Genomic DNA, 18,297 nt, shown 5'->3' on the forward strand with positions numbered 1-18,297 from the left:
GTGCAGAAAAAAAAAAAAAGTCATAACAAAAACCTTCATAAAAGGCTTTGTGTTACCCATCCCATTCTCTTAAGAATCAACTCGGAAGAGTAGATTTATGGCCTCAGAAGTGACTCATGAGCACATTTTTCATGGAACCATTCCCTTGTTGCCCACACACATTATTTAAACCAAGCTCACTTCAGATTTAGTTGTTTTTTTCCTCACTCTTTCAGGAATCATCATATTTTTCTGTGCTCTTTCTGAGACTTTATGCAGAGTAGAATAGGGTATTCTTGGCAGGAAAAAATGAAAATGGTCAGGGGAATGAATCAAACGGCCATATTAATCTGCGATTGTGCTCACTTTAACTCTGAAATTAAGTCTCTTTTTTCAAATAAAATGAAAAATGAATGTGGATATTGCCCCAAATATCTCACTATGACCTGTTCTAATGAGACATTTGAATGTAACAACAGGTAAGGATTTCCAAAGTATGTCAAGATGATTTTCACATTATTTTTTTAGAGAATAAAGAGAAAAATGAACTATCAGAGGAGTTTAGCACATGAGCATCTTTTGTGGTTCACAAGGGTAATCGACCGTGAAAGTTAGCTACTAATGAGCATTCTTGCACTTGTAAAATGTTTTATTTTCTTGGTGTTAATCTAAGATTTATTTAACATGTACATATTCTGTAAACAGAAGCAAATTATCCATATAATCTATATGTGTACAAGGAATATGTCTCTTTATGTAAAAAACACAAAGTATAATATAATGATAACAAATAAAGATGCTAATTCAAATATGCAAATGTATGTTTGGTTCCGTACTTTGTTTGTGACTTTATTGTTTAAGAGCATGTTAAGTGTATGCATGGTTTCCTAACAGGCTTTGTATTTGTGTCTTCTTCTGTTTCTTTTGTGGTCACAAAATTTATATCGCTTTGTGAATATAAAAATTTTTCCAAGGTGGAACAATAAAGCAACACATAACTTTAGCATCTTTAAAAAGAATTTTAAAAAAACTACTATTGGAGTCAAATAGGGAAGATAATTGCTGATAATAATTCTCCAGCTCTCAGATTGTTTATATTTTCTCATAGAATCAAAGCTACAGATGCTGGCCAAAAAAATATATCCGAACTTCAACTTATGTTTTGTTAACTGTTAATCAAATGTGCAAAGATCTTGTAGCCACCATTAAGCTTCCTGCTTAATCCTGCTAGATATTCAATCTTTCTCTCTGGCAGAGCTGGTGGAATTCCTCTAAATGTTTGGTTTTCTGATATTATTCCTATTTTTGAACTTTGCCCACAGTTTTGAAATTGAATTAGGTCACCATATCTTGACATATCTACAGGTGCTGGTCATAAAATTAGAATATCATGAAAAAGTAGATTGATTTCAGTAATTCCATTTAAAAAGTGAAACTTGTATATTATATTCATACATTACATAAAAACTCATATATTTCAGATGTTTATTTTGTTTAATTTTGATGATTACAAATGACAACAAATGAAAATCTCAAATTCATCATATCAGAAAATTAGAATATTGTGAAAAGGTTCAAAATTGATGGCCCCTGGTGCCACACTCTAATCAGCTAATTAACTCAAACCACCTGCAAAAGCCTTTAAATGGTCTTTCAGTCTAGTTCTATAGGCTACACAATCATGGGGAAGACTGCTGACTTGACAGTTGTCCAAAAGACGACCATCGACACCTTGCACAAGGAGGGCAAGACACAAAAGGTCATCGCTAAAGAGGCTGGCTGTTCACAGAGCTCAGTGTCCAAGCACATTAATAGAGAGGCGAAGGGAAGGAAAAGATGTGGTTGAAAAAAGTGTACAAGCAAGAGAGATAACCGCACCCTGGAGAGGATTGTGAAACAAAACCCCTTCAAAAATGTGGGGGAGATTCACAAAGAGTGGACTGCAGCTGGAGTGAGTGCTTCAAGAACCACCACACACAGACGTATGAAAGACATGGGTTTCTGCTGTCGCATTCCTTGTGTCAAGCCACTCTTGAACCACAGACAGCGTCAGAAGCGTCTTGCCTGGGCTAAAGAGAAACAGGACTGGACTGCTGGTGAGTGGTCCAAAGTCATGTTCTCTGATGAAAGTAAATTTTGCATTTCCTTTGGAAATCAAGGTCCCAGAGTCTGGAGGAAAAGAAGAGAGGCACTTCATCCACGTTGCTTGAAGTCCAGTGTAAAGTTTCCACAGTCAGTGATGGTTTGGGGTGCCATGTCATCTGCTGGTGTTGGTCCATTGTGTTTTCTGAGGTCCAGGGTCAACGCAGCCACATACCAGGAAGTTTTAGAGCACTTCATGCTTCCTGCAGCTGACCAACTTTTTGGAGATGCAGATTTCATTTTCCAACAGGACTTGGCACCTGCACACAGTGCCAAAGCTACCAGTACCTGGTTGAAGGACCATGGTATCCCTGTTCTTAATTGGCCAGCAAACTCTCCTGACCTTAACCCCATAGAAAATCTATGGGGTATTGTGAAGAAGAAGATGCAATACACCAGACCCAACAATTCAGAAGAGCTAAAAGCCACTATTAGAGCAACCTGGGCTATCATAACACCTGAGCAGTGCCACAGACTGATCGACTCCATGCCACGCCGCATTGCTGCAGTAATACAGGCCAAAGGAGGCCCAACTAAATACTGAGTGCTGTACATGCTCATACTTTTCATGTTCATACTTTTCAGTTGGCCAACATTTCTATAAATCCTTTGTTTTTATTGGTCTTCAGTAATATTCTAATTTTCTGATATGATGAATTTGAGATTTTCATTTGTTGTCATTTGTAATCATCAAAATTAAACAAAATAAACATCTGAAATATATGAGTTTGTATGTAATGTATGAATATAATATACAAGTTTCACTTTTTAAATGGAATTACTGAAATCAATCTACTTTTTCATGATATTCTAATTTTATGACCAGCACCTGTATGTCTAGGAGAGAAACATGACTAAGCAAAAAAAAAAACTGGCCCGAATCTATCATCTATACTTGAAGGTGTCAATGACAGGAGCCCAGATGATATTTCCCTTCAGGATGGTTTCACAGCAAAACAGCAACAACCCAAGTTGATGAGAAAAATCAGAGAGAGCATACAGCAGTTGAATGCAAGTCCATTATCTAAGGCCATAAGAATATCATCAGTGACTTTCAACAGTGCTGTTTTGGTGCTATGATGATCCAAAACACGACTGAAAGTTCCCGAAAAGGTCCCTTTGGTGTAAGTGGTCACACACTTAATTAGAAACAATTTTCTCAATAATTTTAAAGGAGGAAGGAAGATTAGATATAGATTTACAACTGCTCAAGTCTTTTGATTCCAGAACCATTTCTTAAGTAAATGTTTAGTTACAGGCACCTTAAAAGCCTTATGTAGAAATTCCTGTAACGGGTAGATTATCATGTCTAAAATGGAGGTGGCAAATCAGAGGGAATACCTCCTTACATAATAATACTTAAAGAACTGGATCTAAAATACAAGTGGAAGGCTTAGATGAAGAAAGCAATTTTGCCTGGAATGCTCAATGGGATCAAAAAAGATCAAACCCAGTGCTGATTCTATGGCTAACTCATCTTCCACAGAAAAAAAAAACATGTTTAGAGGGATGCCAATTACTGTTTTTAAAAGAGTCAATCTCACTTGGGACGGATTCCCAAAAAGTCATTACTGCTAAAACCAGTGTGAATAGATGGTTCAGCAGAGCTTGTGCTTTGTTTAAATTTGGCAACTGTATAAAAAAAATCTAGGATAATTCTTATTCTCCTGTATTAACGAAGAGAAATATGCTGCTCTCTCTTTACAAAGGGTCCTTTTATGCGGCAGTAGACTGCTTTTCCTGATTAAGTGGGATTCCTGTAGGAGTGTAGAATCCCATTTTCTCTCTAGTTTCCTGAAACTGTGCTTCAAATCATAATTGAATAATTAAAATGGTTTCTGCCATATTCTTCTTTGATACAGAGGCTATATTAAATGGAACAGATTATTTAAAATGTGTTACTGCATTATCTTATAATGATCTGCTAAAATGAAAGGAGAACTCTGTTAAATTAAGTTCTAATGTTACTAAAAAAGTGGTAAGACAAGACAGGATTGTGACGAAATACTTATTTTTTTTTACAACCAGTGCCATATGTTAGCAAAAGGTCCAAAGTATGAAGATGACAATGCATGGGACTATACACATTTTCAGAGTTGGGTAATCCAGGCCCAGAAAGTAAAAACCCTGAACAGAGATTAGTTCCAACTATTCGCATATCCAGCTACAACACAGACTGGAAACTAATCAGCAATCAATAAAACATTAAAAAAGGAATACTTTACCAATGACAGAACTTCAGAAGGACAGAAAACTGAAAAAGTAAAATAGTGAGGCTTTGGGCAGACAATGTAGGTAAACACAACTAATCACTCTCCACTCCATGGAAAAAGAAACCTCTAGCAGGACCAGGCTCAGTGTGAACAGCCATCTGCCGAGGCCGACAGGGGTTCAAGGAGACAGATGAAACATACAAAAAGAACACATAAAGTTTTCTAGAAGACACGCTAAAATGTTCCTGAATTCATGAGTATGTTGTGCATCAGCTGAACGTGATCCCCCCTGCTCTCTGCAGCAGGACACTGTCTGTCAGCCTGTTAGGTTTATTTTTTATACATCGTGTGCATTGTTATTCTGTTAGCCAAAGTTGGAAGTCAAAGAAGAATGGGCTAATTTTTCATTTAGCACAAGCAGCCATGATGGAAAACAAATGTCCCGAATTGACACATTTCAACATTTATTTGTTGCATTAAAGCTATGGAATCAAAGACGAGACTGTGTGCAACTTCCGCACAGCAGAAATAAAGAGCTAAAATCTTTCAGTAGAGGCTCTTACTGCTGCGAGCCAACAAGCTAAGTCTCTTTCTCCGTCCATACTATAGGGGTGATGTGTAGTCCTGAACTGCACTGTCCTGGGGGGACAGTTCAGTAGATATCAGTGGCATACGTATGTATGTTTCCAGTTTTTTTTTTTTTTTTAAACAGTGAGTGCAGCTTATAGTGAGGTGCACTCCTTAGTTTGGAAAATAAAGTACAATCATTCTTTCGTGATAAAATGTTTCCACAGAATTGATCAATGTTGAGGACAAATGTCACTTTCTTATGACCTCTCATTTACATCACTATATTCAACTAAATCAGAATATCTCCCATTAAAAACAACTCCCTTTAGGACTCCACTGGGTTCTGTAAGGAAACCAGGCGTTTAAAATTTATTACAGTATAATCTGCAGAACAATGAAGACTGTTGCCAGGAGGAAGACTCTTATATCTAAAAAATAGGATTTTCACAATTTTGTTTTGCAATGTTGCATTTGAAAGAGACAAGACTTCAAGAATAATTTCCTTTAAATAGAAGACTCCAAAAATTAGGATTTTCAGCCATACAGCACACTCCACCAGAAAGGACATATGAGCACAAATACTTTATTCCATGTTTATAACATGTCCAAGGTATGAACTTAACTGTAAATGAAAGTAATTTAGGGGGGAATGTGAGGGCACCTATCAGCTGTCATCAGCAAAACAATCATACAGGTCAAAACTGGAAATCTGTAGTGAATTGGATGAAAAAGAAATAAATTAAGGCCTTAAAATGACTCAGTCCAAATCTAGACCTCAGTCCAATTGAATCTAATTCAGTAAAACTATGTTTAATAAGTAATTTTGGGCAAACTTTCTTCACAGCAACATGGCAGACTAAAAAAGTCATGGCCGAACTACAACCCACAATGCTTCCAGTGTAATACAAACAATACCCTGATAATCCACACCTGCATCCGTTTTTAAAGAGGTTTAGGCCTACATGAACCCTCTAACCACTTCCTAGTCTTATGAAAATTGGTTTATCTAAAAAATCTTCAGGCCTCATTTATTTCTTCATTGTTCATACTTAAAAGCAAAAAAATAAAAAATAAAAATCTATAAAAGGCTGACTTAGTAGTTAACTAAATTTGTAGTATTTAACAATATTTTATTCAATACTCTCTGCAGCTGTGAAGAATATAAGCTGTCTTTATTCAAACGTATCCAATTTCCCTCTTCCGGGCCTTAGGCATGCGATAATTTAAAACATAGAGTTTGGCGCCATCTAGTGTTCAAAAGTGCCAATACTTTTCTCCGAATACATTTGACGTAACAGCTGCCTTGCTGCAAACTGTGGCAAGCCATAATCCTAAATATTCAGACATTTTAAATTCATGGCAGTCTTAACTAAGGCAATCATTACAAACCAAAATAGTGAAATTGACCAAAATTTTAGTTAGAGGGATAAAGTTTATTATTGACTCTTAAAATGTACACTAGTGATCTGAAACTTTTTATAATGTACCCTAATTGACTAGTTGAAGCTTTGACCCTCTTACTGTCTAACTAATTCAGCTTAAAGTTAGAAAATTAGCTAGTAACACTCACAACATGTTGTCTAAGTAACTAATTGAGGTCATTTAACCCTTACTCTGACATCTAAGTGTCAGTTAATTATATATACCTCCTAAAATGCAATTAATTGCTTTTCAAACTGTGGACCAGAACCAAACTAGCATATATTTTTACAAATGCTGAATCTACACCAGGACAAATAATGTGAAATATCAATCATTTGCACAGTACAACACAGTTATTGATTATTTTGGTCTAGTGCATCAAAAAGGCAACTATCTGTGACTTTATGAAGGCCTTTTGAGCCTTTACTAGTTGGACAGAAGGGTTTCAGTCTTAGTAAGTCTATTTTCTTTCTCTACTTCTTCCATATTTTCTTTGCAGCATAATATTGAGGCTGGGTGAACACATCTGTGAGAACTGCAGGACAGGAACCAGTGAGGAACTTATTGCTGACATCAAGAGTATGAAATATTTACCCTGATTGCTTGCCATATTTTCTCACTGTCCGCCCACCTTTGTATTGGAACGGTTGCCTGTCCTACGGCATTTTCCAGGGTTTCCTTATCCTGTTTGTAACTTTCCCTAGAATAATGTCTCATGGTTTTCCAACTAAACCTCAGTACTTTTTCCTAACAAACGAATTATCACTTGAAATAACCAAGAAACAGTGAGTCACTTTTTAAATATCATGGCAAAATTCAACTGACATACTTTTTTTGTGTTGTGAGAAATTTCATTTCAATAGTACAGAGGATGGTGGTGTTAAACTCTGTTTAAGGGCTTTGGTATCAACCTAATCTTTCCCCGCCGAGTCTAATGAAGCAGGTAGCAAGTTAAATAGGAAAGATATAAAGTTTCTCATAGTGAGAACTAGGAGTTTATGAATTGTATCCCATTAAGGCTCTGAGTACATTCAGTATGTATATATTCCCTATACATGGTTTCAGATATGTGGGTGAAATGTCAGACTAAGTAAAGTGAATATTTGGACTCAGTTCAGCATTTTCAACAGTTTATTTCCTGACAGCTTCATATCAAAGCACATTGTTTGTAGATTAACGATTGATTCTCCCCAGGCTATTCCAAATAATCTTCCTTTCCAGTAATCCCATAGACAAATGTTCCTTGTGTGTTCACTGGAAGCTATTTGTGCTGCTCGAGTACCAATGCCAAATACTCTGAGACCGCTCATTAGAGATATTCACACAAGCAAACTATCTCTGATCTGCATTCTGGGTGTTTTCTTGGATAGAAGTAGTTGCTCCTCAATTGTTTTTAGTATTTTGTTTAAACATTCTCCTTGTTTTGGATGTACTTAATCACGGATTGAAAGATCATACATCCTGGTGAGTGTGATTTAAAACAACCACTATCTTGAAGGTGTTGTAATGGACACTGTTGAACTTAAATGTGTTTAGTTACTTTTGCTCATATTTAGTCTCTCTTTGCACTAAAAGACACTAAATAAGATAGCTTAGTTAATTAAACAGTAGAAGAAGCATATAGGATAGAAGGTAAGCATAAAGTGATTGATATATTCCTGGTTTAAAATAGAACAACTAGAAAATTATATTAAAATCTTGAAATTAAGCATCAATGTGTTCAGGTAATGCCTTTTTTAAAAAGTGGGTTTAAAACCACATTTACTGTTGTAACAACGGTGCTCCTACTGATACATGTTTATATATAGTCTATAACCAGGGATTTTTGTTGTTAAATATATCTAAGGTAGATTTTAATAATACAATGGGATGAATTTTCACACACTTCAGAGTTTATTGTTGACACTTTCAGGTGAATTTTCCAAAGAAGTCATTAAGATGCAATAAATGTACCGACAGCTATTACCTGAGTAACACCCACTGATTTCTTCTGAGGACAAAGGAAAAATCCCCTCTGGAGAACTACAAGTACTTTTGTGCCTTTTGTTTTGCCCTCAGAGTTGTTCTGTGTTTCTGCTGGGGTTGTCTTTGCCGCTTTGTAAATGCCCCAGGCTGTTTTTCAGTAATAGAGCTGGGTTGAGCAGTAATTACAGCCACACTGTTAAAACTATATTTAGAGTACAATATATCAGCTTTAATTCAAAAGAATGGTGGAGTGAATAAAAAAAATATCTGGAAAAAATACAAGGAAAGTATAACATGGCATTTTGAAAATAATGAATACCTTTCATATAAAAATAATGTTTATATTATTTCTGTTATCTTTGGCTTCTTACACTGGTGAAAGGATACCCTACAGTACCTTGTGAAAATACTTCCACTGCTTGTAAATGTGACAAATAAACGCAAAGCAGCATGTAATAGGGGAATAAAGATAACAATGACTCGCTTTAAAAAAAATACTTTTGAACTCTAAAACTGTGAAAGGTGTGTGCTTTCAGTCGCTCTGAGTTCATATGTTTCGTAACCCCCTGCCATTTATATTACAGTTGAAAGTCCTTTGCACTGTTTATACAAGCCGTGTTCTTGGGAAAAATGTTCAATCTTAAGCATCTTAAAAATGAAAACTTCTAAAAATATCAATGTTAGCATTTTTTATCACTTGCATAGCCCTTACAGATGGAGTTATAAACCTAGTTAACAATTAAATTTAGGTTTCTAAACTAAAAAATGTAAGTGCCAGTATCAGGATTAATGCCTCTAAGGTTATTTTGTACCAAAAAAATGTGTTTCTTTCACTCTCAGAGTGTTTTTCCTGAATTTCTTATAGAAGTACTTTTGTCATTATTCTTAATATATTTGGGCAAGTTGGCGTTTCTTGTTATTACATTGACATTAATTTTCACCGTCAAAATATCCATATTTTTGTTGTTACAAAGGTAATAATGTCTTGTCCTGGATTCCAATGACACTATTGACTTGAAATTTTGATTTTCAAACTATTTCACTGAGTGCCCTATAAAGGGTTAAGTTTTGCCACTAGATCTCAATAGTTTTTTTATTTAATCTTTAACTGATTCAGTCTTACATGCCATTTTGATTTAAACACGTCCTGAATTTGCACCTGTTTTTACATATTTACTGTACTACAGGGCCTGTGGCACACTGTTAAAAGGACTTCTTTTAACTTATAGTATCTGGTGCCATTATTCCCTAAGGGCTATACTCTATAGAGTGTAAAACTGACAGCGTCTCTCCCACCTTTGCTGTTACCTCTGCAGCTCCCCCAGAGTCAGCATGGGCCTATTTACAAATTCTCAGCAAGGATTTACTTTGGATTCCAAGCACAATACCCTAACCACTAGGCCGCCACTCCCCTAATAAATTAATTGGTTAGACCCCAGTGAGTATGTCCGTATTACTATTTACCATGTGTTTGTTGTTGGATGGGGGAAAATAATACTATATTCCCACTTAAAACCCAGTAAACAGTGTCAGTATTTCACAGTTCTATTCCTGTGACCTATATGTCTCTCTCTTTAAACTCCTTACTCCACATACACACAGGATTGATATGTTTGGGTCAAAAGCAGGCATCTGTAGGTCCCAGTTTTGTTTTAATTTCCTTAATCCTTTCATTCAGAAGTGTAAGGATAAGAGTATATTTAAAACCATGCAGGATGTCCTGCGTCCAGGATAACAGGTGGGCAAAACAGGAGTGTCCATGGCGTGTTGTGGAGGTTTTATTAAACTAATACAATGTTTTAAAGAATAAAAAATAAAAAACAGTTTTGAGCATGATTAGAAATGACTTAATACACATGTTTACTTTAGACAGTATAGAAGGAAGCAAAGAAGAGTCTGAGGTTTTTTTTATAACTGAGGTTTTTGCCTGCAGGTGATTTGTCAACATATAAGGTGAATCTTGGAAAGCATTGCATCACATCCTATACATCCTGAGAGACAACTGCTGTGAATACCCTGTGGCTAGTTTAGGGATATTACATTAGCCTGCCTGATAAGTAGAACTATTGCAGACTCAGATGTTTTGCAAAAAACAAATGTTCTCCCCCTAAATGACTAAAACTGAACTGAATTGTAAACTAATTTCGAAGCTGCATTTATAATTTAAAAAAGAAATCCACTAAGCATAAGGTCCAAACATTTCTTGTTATTTTTTCCGCTCCTTATCTCCAAGTAAATGTTCTATTTATGTATTACCTAAAGTCAACTTCCCTGTAAAACCAGAATTCCACTTAAATCCATGAGTCAGTACCGGAGTCTGAGGGGATTTCCCCCTTCCCTGTTAGCCCATTCAGGACTACGTACTCACTGCTCTGGATCATTTACCAGCACTAAATGAACTCCACGTGCTTCTGGTGATGAGTTCAGGGGGCACCGGGGGGCGGCTTGGTCATTCAGACTAAACTTGAGGGGATTTTATTCTGCTTGCTGCTGCAGGGAGATGTTGTGTTTGACTCAGCAAAATGACTTTCAGAGGAGGCTGCGGGCTTAATCATGCACAATCATTTGATCTTGCACCAAAAAAAAAAGAATTACGAGAGACTCTGGCTAAAGAGTGAGAGAGTCATCTTAAAATATATCCGATGGAGGCCAATCACCACCCGAAACTGCTCAGTTTAGCCTGTTTTTCTCACTTTACTCTTTACTCTGAGGTCTCTGTGGACCTCCTGAGATGGCTTTGACTCACGCCGAGGTCTCTGTTCGTCTGGTTTGTAACTTCAAAACATGTGGCTCTGTGATTCAGCATGAGAGATGTCTCAACACAGCACACAGCTTCATGAGTGTAAGCAACTTAACAACCATACACATTTTTCGGATTTAAGCAGCACTTTGGAAACCACATAATTCAATAGTTAAGGACAACACCAAGAGAGACCAAAATATATTAAACTGAAAATTACCAATTAATTTAAAGGTATGAGTGTTGAAATTTTAAACAATCTCTTCACCAATTTCCTTTCCATAGGAAAAAATAATAATAAAACCCATTTCCTCAATGATATAATCTAGTACATTTTTTTAGGTTAGGGTGATTCAGTTAAATAGATTGTTCATCTAGAACAGAAAACCAAACACACTATATATATATATATATATATATATATATATATATATATATATATATATATATATAGTTATAGTTTGACCTATATTTTTCCAGATAGATCATGAAATGGAAAAGGAAGAAAATACAAACAAGTGTCTGTATATATATGTTAAATTAATTTATTGATCAGTTAAAGTAACCAAGTGGAGTTAAACTAAATGATATCAGGTATTTATTTGTTTTAGAAATTCGACTGTTTTAATTCAAGGAAAATAAACAAAGGTGAATAAAAAGAAAAAGAAACCTATATAAACCCTATGCATATTGAAGGTTGCCATTATGTTAAGGCCCCAATGTTTGTTTTTCTGTATAGTTCAGCTCTACGTATAATGTAAGTATGCAACTGGGAAAAGAAAAAGTGTAATCTTTCATGTTACAAATGTGAAGTGACTCAAGAGCGGCAAAACTCGGGATGCATGATAAAATAAAAGCAAAATGATGACTTACTGTACCTTGTATGGCAGGAGCCATGTAGCATTTAAGATTAATAAACTTAAACCTTAAGACGAAAGTAAAAAAATTGAAGCCTTTCATATCCTGATTAAGCCCAGTAATTTATTCCTATACGAGTTAAGTGATGTCAGGCTCTTTCACGATCCCATGTTGAAAATATTTTAAATATGTTTGGACGTGCTCCAGTATACATTTAAGACAAGCCCATTCAACTCAAACAGCTCTTTAACACCGTCAAAAAAAAACTTCGGCAACGCAGCTATTTATCTTGGTGTAAGGTGATATTTTCTACCAATTATTTCTGCATAGAAACATTTTCAAAAAAATTATCTGCTTCTTAAACTGAAAAGACATGTAGTTATTTCTGAATCCATTTGTAGGTAAACCAGTGGTTATCCTCTTCTTGCAATAATGCAAACAATGATACACATCATAATAATATAGAGGGAAGAAATAACATTTTCAAAATGGTAGTAAAAAAAACAAAAATTTTTCCAATCCTGCATGTGTCTGTGGTAACTCGCTGTAGTCACTTTTAGTTATGTTTTAATACAGAAAGGAATTTTTTTCTCATGCACTCTTCTTTTGTTCTTTCCCGAAAGCTAATTTGTTGCTTGTCAGAATTAACATCTTGAACATAATGCATTTTATGATTCGAGTGATATGTAGCAGCATCCTTTGTTCTATGTATTTCCTTGTTTTGCAAATGCCTCTGGCAGGTGAAGACGATCTCTAACAACAAAAGGTAGAGATTATAATGTTAATTTTTCAAGGGATTTGCTCAGTGGAAACTGACAGAACTCATAAAAATGTATAAATCGGTGCTATATAAAATAAACTGGTGCTATAGAAAACGAGTCGTTGACTAGCTATATACAAAAAATTGGGTTGAATAAAAATGTATTTGAGGGATTTTGAAAATGCCTTAGATAATGACTCAGATTATAGTAATCTGACCTAAGACTGCTTAATTTTCAGAATAAAATGATGTATTTCTTCCTAATATTGTCCTGTATTTAGTCATGTATAACCGCGCCTATGGGTTGGGCAGTGGGTGAGCTAACGTCAATTTTAGGATGAATCATTGGAAGAATAACTAGAGCAGTGGAAAAAAATACATTTTCAGCGAACATTTTTTAAAGCATTTGGGATTAATAGCCTTGTCTTTTTGGGGTTAGTCATCATTAGTAATTATAGTAGGCAAAAAGAAAATATGTCGATATTTATCACAACCACACTGGCATATCAGATTAGCTTGAAAGAACATACGTATCTATGTGTTTTTTGTTTTTTTTTGTCTAAACTGCAGGTTTTCTAATCTGAGATTAACAAGTAATGGATGCTTTAATAAGAATTAAAGCCTTATATGATGTCATGTGTGTTATTTCCCTGGTTAGAGCCACTAATGTGGTATTTCAAGGAACTGATGATGCTGACCCACAGCATCACAGAGCCTCCCCTGGATCGCAGAGATTTTCTGCACATTCATATTCTAATTCACACAAAGCCCACCTGGAGTTTTACTGGATAAAATCCCAATTGTAAACTTAATTTTCATTTATGGTACGGTAGGAGGGAAAAAAATGCATTTTCTTGTGTGCTGTGTATGCTTATCACATGAGAAGATATCTTTTATTGAGCAAAACATTGAACAAACTATTGCAAAAAAGGATTTTTTTTTGCCATACTTTAAACTCATGAGTTCAAATCTAAAACCAGAGTTTTCTGTCAATATTAACAACTTCAAGACATCAGTGAGGGTTTGAGCAAACTTTAACTTTTTTTTTTACTAACAACTATAAAATTTGTTTAAGTTTTAGAAAACAAATGCAATTTGCTCACAAAGCAGAGCCAAGATAAAAAAAAATAATTTTGACAGCATTTCTAAGTGTCTAGAACTGGATTGTCAATGGATAATCAACAGAAATAAAGCCACACAAAGCATAAAAAAACAACTAGTAACAAATGAGTATAGAGACCAAAGAGCAGCTAGAAAAACAAAGTTTTTTTTTAGCCATGTGAGGAAAAATCTCATGAAAGGAATTCACTGGAGCTCTGCATCAGGTAGACTTGTTGTAAATGTAACCTCCACTGATGGAAAAGGGAGACCTATGCTGGACAGCCTGGAGAAGGATTATCTTGAAAAATTGCTGCAATGAAACTATGTATTATTTTTTTTTGGCTGTAGTAATTGGTTATGTTTGCATAAAGAGGGGAGGTGGTATCACCAGAGGAGCACTAACCCCACAGGAAAGCACAGTGGTGGGAGCATTATGCTGCGGGCATACTGGTCAAAGTAAAAGGAATCATCTCCTCAGATTTTTCACAGTGTTGATCTGAAACTCCCATCCTCTGTTAAAATTGTTAAGAAAAACATTTTAAAGATTGGTGTGTTTATAGGAAGTAAGATATTTGTTCTAAGCTGCAACTTTCTTTATTTTTAGAGATTATGGTGAGGGGTTGCTTAGTTTGCCTACTCTAATGTTAATATCTTGCGTGTTCATTCTGGTCTAGACGAGTTTTGAATCATTCTGAGTCATTTATTATAGAGTTGTTTTTTGTTTTTTTTAGTAGTAAGGGGTGCGGGGGCCATTTAAATGTGGAACATCTCTGCTTGATTATGTGGAACAGTGTATGATTCTTGCCAAATTAGCTGGAAATCCTCGGGGAAGTTTTTACCCCTGGCAGAATTTGGAATATTTTTTTTTATTATTATTGTTTTTTTTATCTTCGTGCTCCCTGTATTTTATTTTTAAACGGTTCTCTAAAGAAATGGTCTTCCTTGGCCAATAAGCTTCCAGCCAGCGCCCTTTTTTTTCTTTTTTTCCGGAAGCCTCTGCATACCTCAAAAGCGCACCTCCTCCTCCAGCTCCGTTCAGCCAGTCCCTGCTGCAAACCTCCTGCCTGTAGGAGAACAGACGGGCTTTCTCCTCCACACAAGGATTTAGGACATTAGGAGAGAAATGAAGCTTTCTTGCATCAACAGGTAGACCCACAGCTGATCCACGCGCGCATCTGGAAACAACTTCTAATCTAAAACTTTTTGCGCAAATTGAAAATCTTATTTTTCTACTTCCTTTTTATTATTATTATTATTATTCCCTTTCAAATTATTCATATTTTGAATAAAAACAGTTTGGCTTATTAAACGTTGGTCATATTTCAGGATGCGCTAAATCATGTGGAGATGTGGAGCGCGTCCTCCTTGGCGCACCTTCTTTCACGCTGCTCCACGACGGTTTGAACCATTTTTATTTTATTTATTTGGGTCTGAGTGGATGAATTACGTGGGTCCCGAAGGAAGGCAAGATGTTGGCATAGCTGTTAAACTGTGAAGCCTGCTATGCCAGAAACTTGCCATCCTTCTCTCCCCTTTGCTGCCAAACCCTGGAGATTTTTGGCGCTGAAGGTGCAGCTTAAACCTGCTTTGTCAGTTTGCTTTATGGTGAGGAAACGTGTCTTATTGAGCTTATTTCTCTTTGGTTTTAATTGTTGTGCAGGTTGCAATCCTCTTTAAACAATAGGGACTCAGTGTACCAGATAATAAATTGTTTAAGCACAAAAGATTTAGACATAGTATAAATGTCGTGTTTTTATCTTTTTGTACTTGATTCTCTCACTTTTTAAAAGTCATATGGCTATTATACACATAATCATGAAAAATGCATGCTTTTATTGCCCATAGTTGTAATGGCAATACACTGCAAAAATTCAATTTGCCCATGGAACAAGACAGTTTACATGTAAAATAAGAACAAAAACAACTGCGTTGTCTTATTTCAAGTGCATATTATCTAATTATCTTATTCTAAGAATAAAAATACTCATCCCACTGGCAAATCATCTTATTTATATGCTAAAATTAAGGGTAAATACACATTTAAGAGATATTATATACTTATTTCTAGATTGTTTTTGCAGTGTATATATTACAAGCCAGTATGTTGTATTTTTTTGCATCTGCCATTATGAGGTAGACCTACATTTCTATGCAAAACAGACAAAAACATGTGAAACTTTACATGCAGTTTTCTTTATTTGAGCAGTTAGTTGCACACCATTTAAAATACATTTTGTTGTTCTTAAAAGTTCTGTTTAGTTCCAGAGAGTGACCATCTTGGGGTGTCACAAAAAGCAGAAGCCATGGGGGGATTTTAATGTGCTTCAGAGTTTTCTGTTGTTGGGGGCAAAACATAAAAAAATATAAATAAGCAAATGTGATCATTTTCTTTCATGATATATGGCATGTTAGTTAATTGATCCTTTCAGTATAACTCTGTCATATCCTGGATCCTGTCCGTTTATCCTGGATTCATAGAGGAGAAACCACAGGGATGTTCTCATTTTATTATTACCGTACTTATTTTATTCATTTATTTTTATTTTGGTCCATTGAATATGTTTAAAAACTTTATTTCCATCACACCTTCCAAATGAAACATCCAGAGAAGGGCTGTGTCCTGTCATGGTGAGTTTTTATAAAATCTACAGCCTCCTAGAAGGTCTGATTGTAACTAATAACATAATGAATGAAGCTTTTTAATCCTTAGCCTATTACTAAATACTTTGCATAGGTTTCGATTGCACTGGTTCCTGCATCAGTGCCAGTAACCCAGTAATAGCTTATTAGTTCCTCATTGTTTAATTTACTTGAACTGCAGAGAATAATTAATGAGCAAAATTGTGAAATTCTTAGTTTAAAGTATATTTAAGATGCAAGTATTTTAGTAGGGCCCGTTCTGCTTTGCTTAAATTCTCTAAAAATCACCAGAATGTAGAAAATTATGTATATTGTGAGAAAATGTTCCACATAACTACAGACCACTTATTGTTACTCAGCAACATTTACTCTGCTATAAAATTTCCACATTTTGCCACTTTGTTTCTGTTAAAACCTCCAACCTATAGCTGCACATATCCTCATCTAACCCTGACAGGATTTCCTGCCAAACTACTTCAAAATCTCACTCCAAGGTTTGGTGAAAAGTTGGCAGCCCTGCTACTGTACCTCTATTCATGTTCTTGAACCAGTGAACCAGCTAGTCTGTATGTACATTTTGGGACGTGACAAAAGTACAGGCCAGAACCCAATAAGGCAACATCCCCAATAAGGCAACATCCCCAATTCAGTACTTTATTTCAATTCGCCCATTTATGGTGGAAGTTTAGAATTGCGAAATTTGCAAATAAAGGAGGTGTCGATGGGGTTTGAACTTCTCTGTACTTCCATTTCACCCACTTAACTATTGTTATAAATCCATGACAATGTAAACTCGGTTTTGCATTCTATGACCCCTTTAATATAAATAATATAAGATAATAATAATATACCCTAAACTTTATATATCTAAATATGTTTTTTATTCAATGGGCTTTAGTTCTAGCTCAGAGCTCACATTTAAACTGTTTTTCTTCTATAAGAAACCCTCAAAGGAGCTCCTGTTGCTTCAACTCTTTACACTTTCTTTAACATGAAAACTTCTCCTGGACCAGTGCTTCTGTGTGTCTTTGAATGCATTATCTGTCTTGTAAAACAGAATTTTGATCGTGGCAGGCACCCTTAGCCTACTTCCGTATCAGGTTTCCCCAGTCACCACAAACACGCCCAGTGTGAAAAATTGGTCTAAAGTAAAGAACAGTATGCCATCAACCGTCAAATGTTGCTAGAAAGTCACTCGCTTGATCCAGGTAGATGGATTTCCTTAGAAAATGTTTAATATACATCGGCATGAGAAATGCTTTATGATAAAGGCTTTGAATCTTTAAAAAAAAAATTATTAATTAAAATATTGATTAACTTGATTTTTATTTTTTTTTAAAGTACTTTGAGACGTTTGTTATGAATCTGCACTATACGAGGAACTGAATTACATTTTAAAACATGCATCTTACCGAATGGTTGGGGCTAATAAGCATATTCTTTAAAAACTATTTTTGACCTATGTGATCCATGTATTCATTTTAAAGTCAGGGCTTGGTTTGAGTGACAGACATTAAAAGAAGGGAAATATTTAGGTTAAAAAGCCATTATAAGCTGTTTTTACTTAATTAATACAGTAACTCTGCAGCTATTTTAATAGAACACTTCAGAAATTTGAGTTTTAAACCCTCCTACTTACAGTCAGAAAGCATGCAGAAGCTATTCTTTATTTATGATATTCTATGTATGAACGAAGTTGGTTTTGTGTCAGATCCTTTACCATTTGATATGTAGTAAACATTTTTTTTTATATATATATATATATATATATATATGATATCCACGTCCCCTCACCCTCACCTGCACTGTGCTCAACCAAGTATTTTAGATTAACTAAGGTCCAAATTAGACACTGTAAGGATGATGGAGTTTTCTATATCGGTTCCTCTAAGGATTAGATTACATTT

Source organism: Cyprinodon tularosa, unplaced genomic scaffold, assembly GCF_016077235.1.
Source record: "Cyprinodon tularosa strain WSP-4 unplaced genomic scaffold, ASM1607723v1 ctg91, whole genome shotgun sequence".
In the NCBI taxonomy this organism is placed as follows: Eukaryota; Metazoa; Chordata; class Actinopteri; order Cyprinodontiformes; family Cyprinodontidae; genus Cyprinodon; species Cyprinodon tularosa.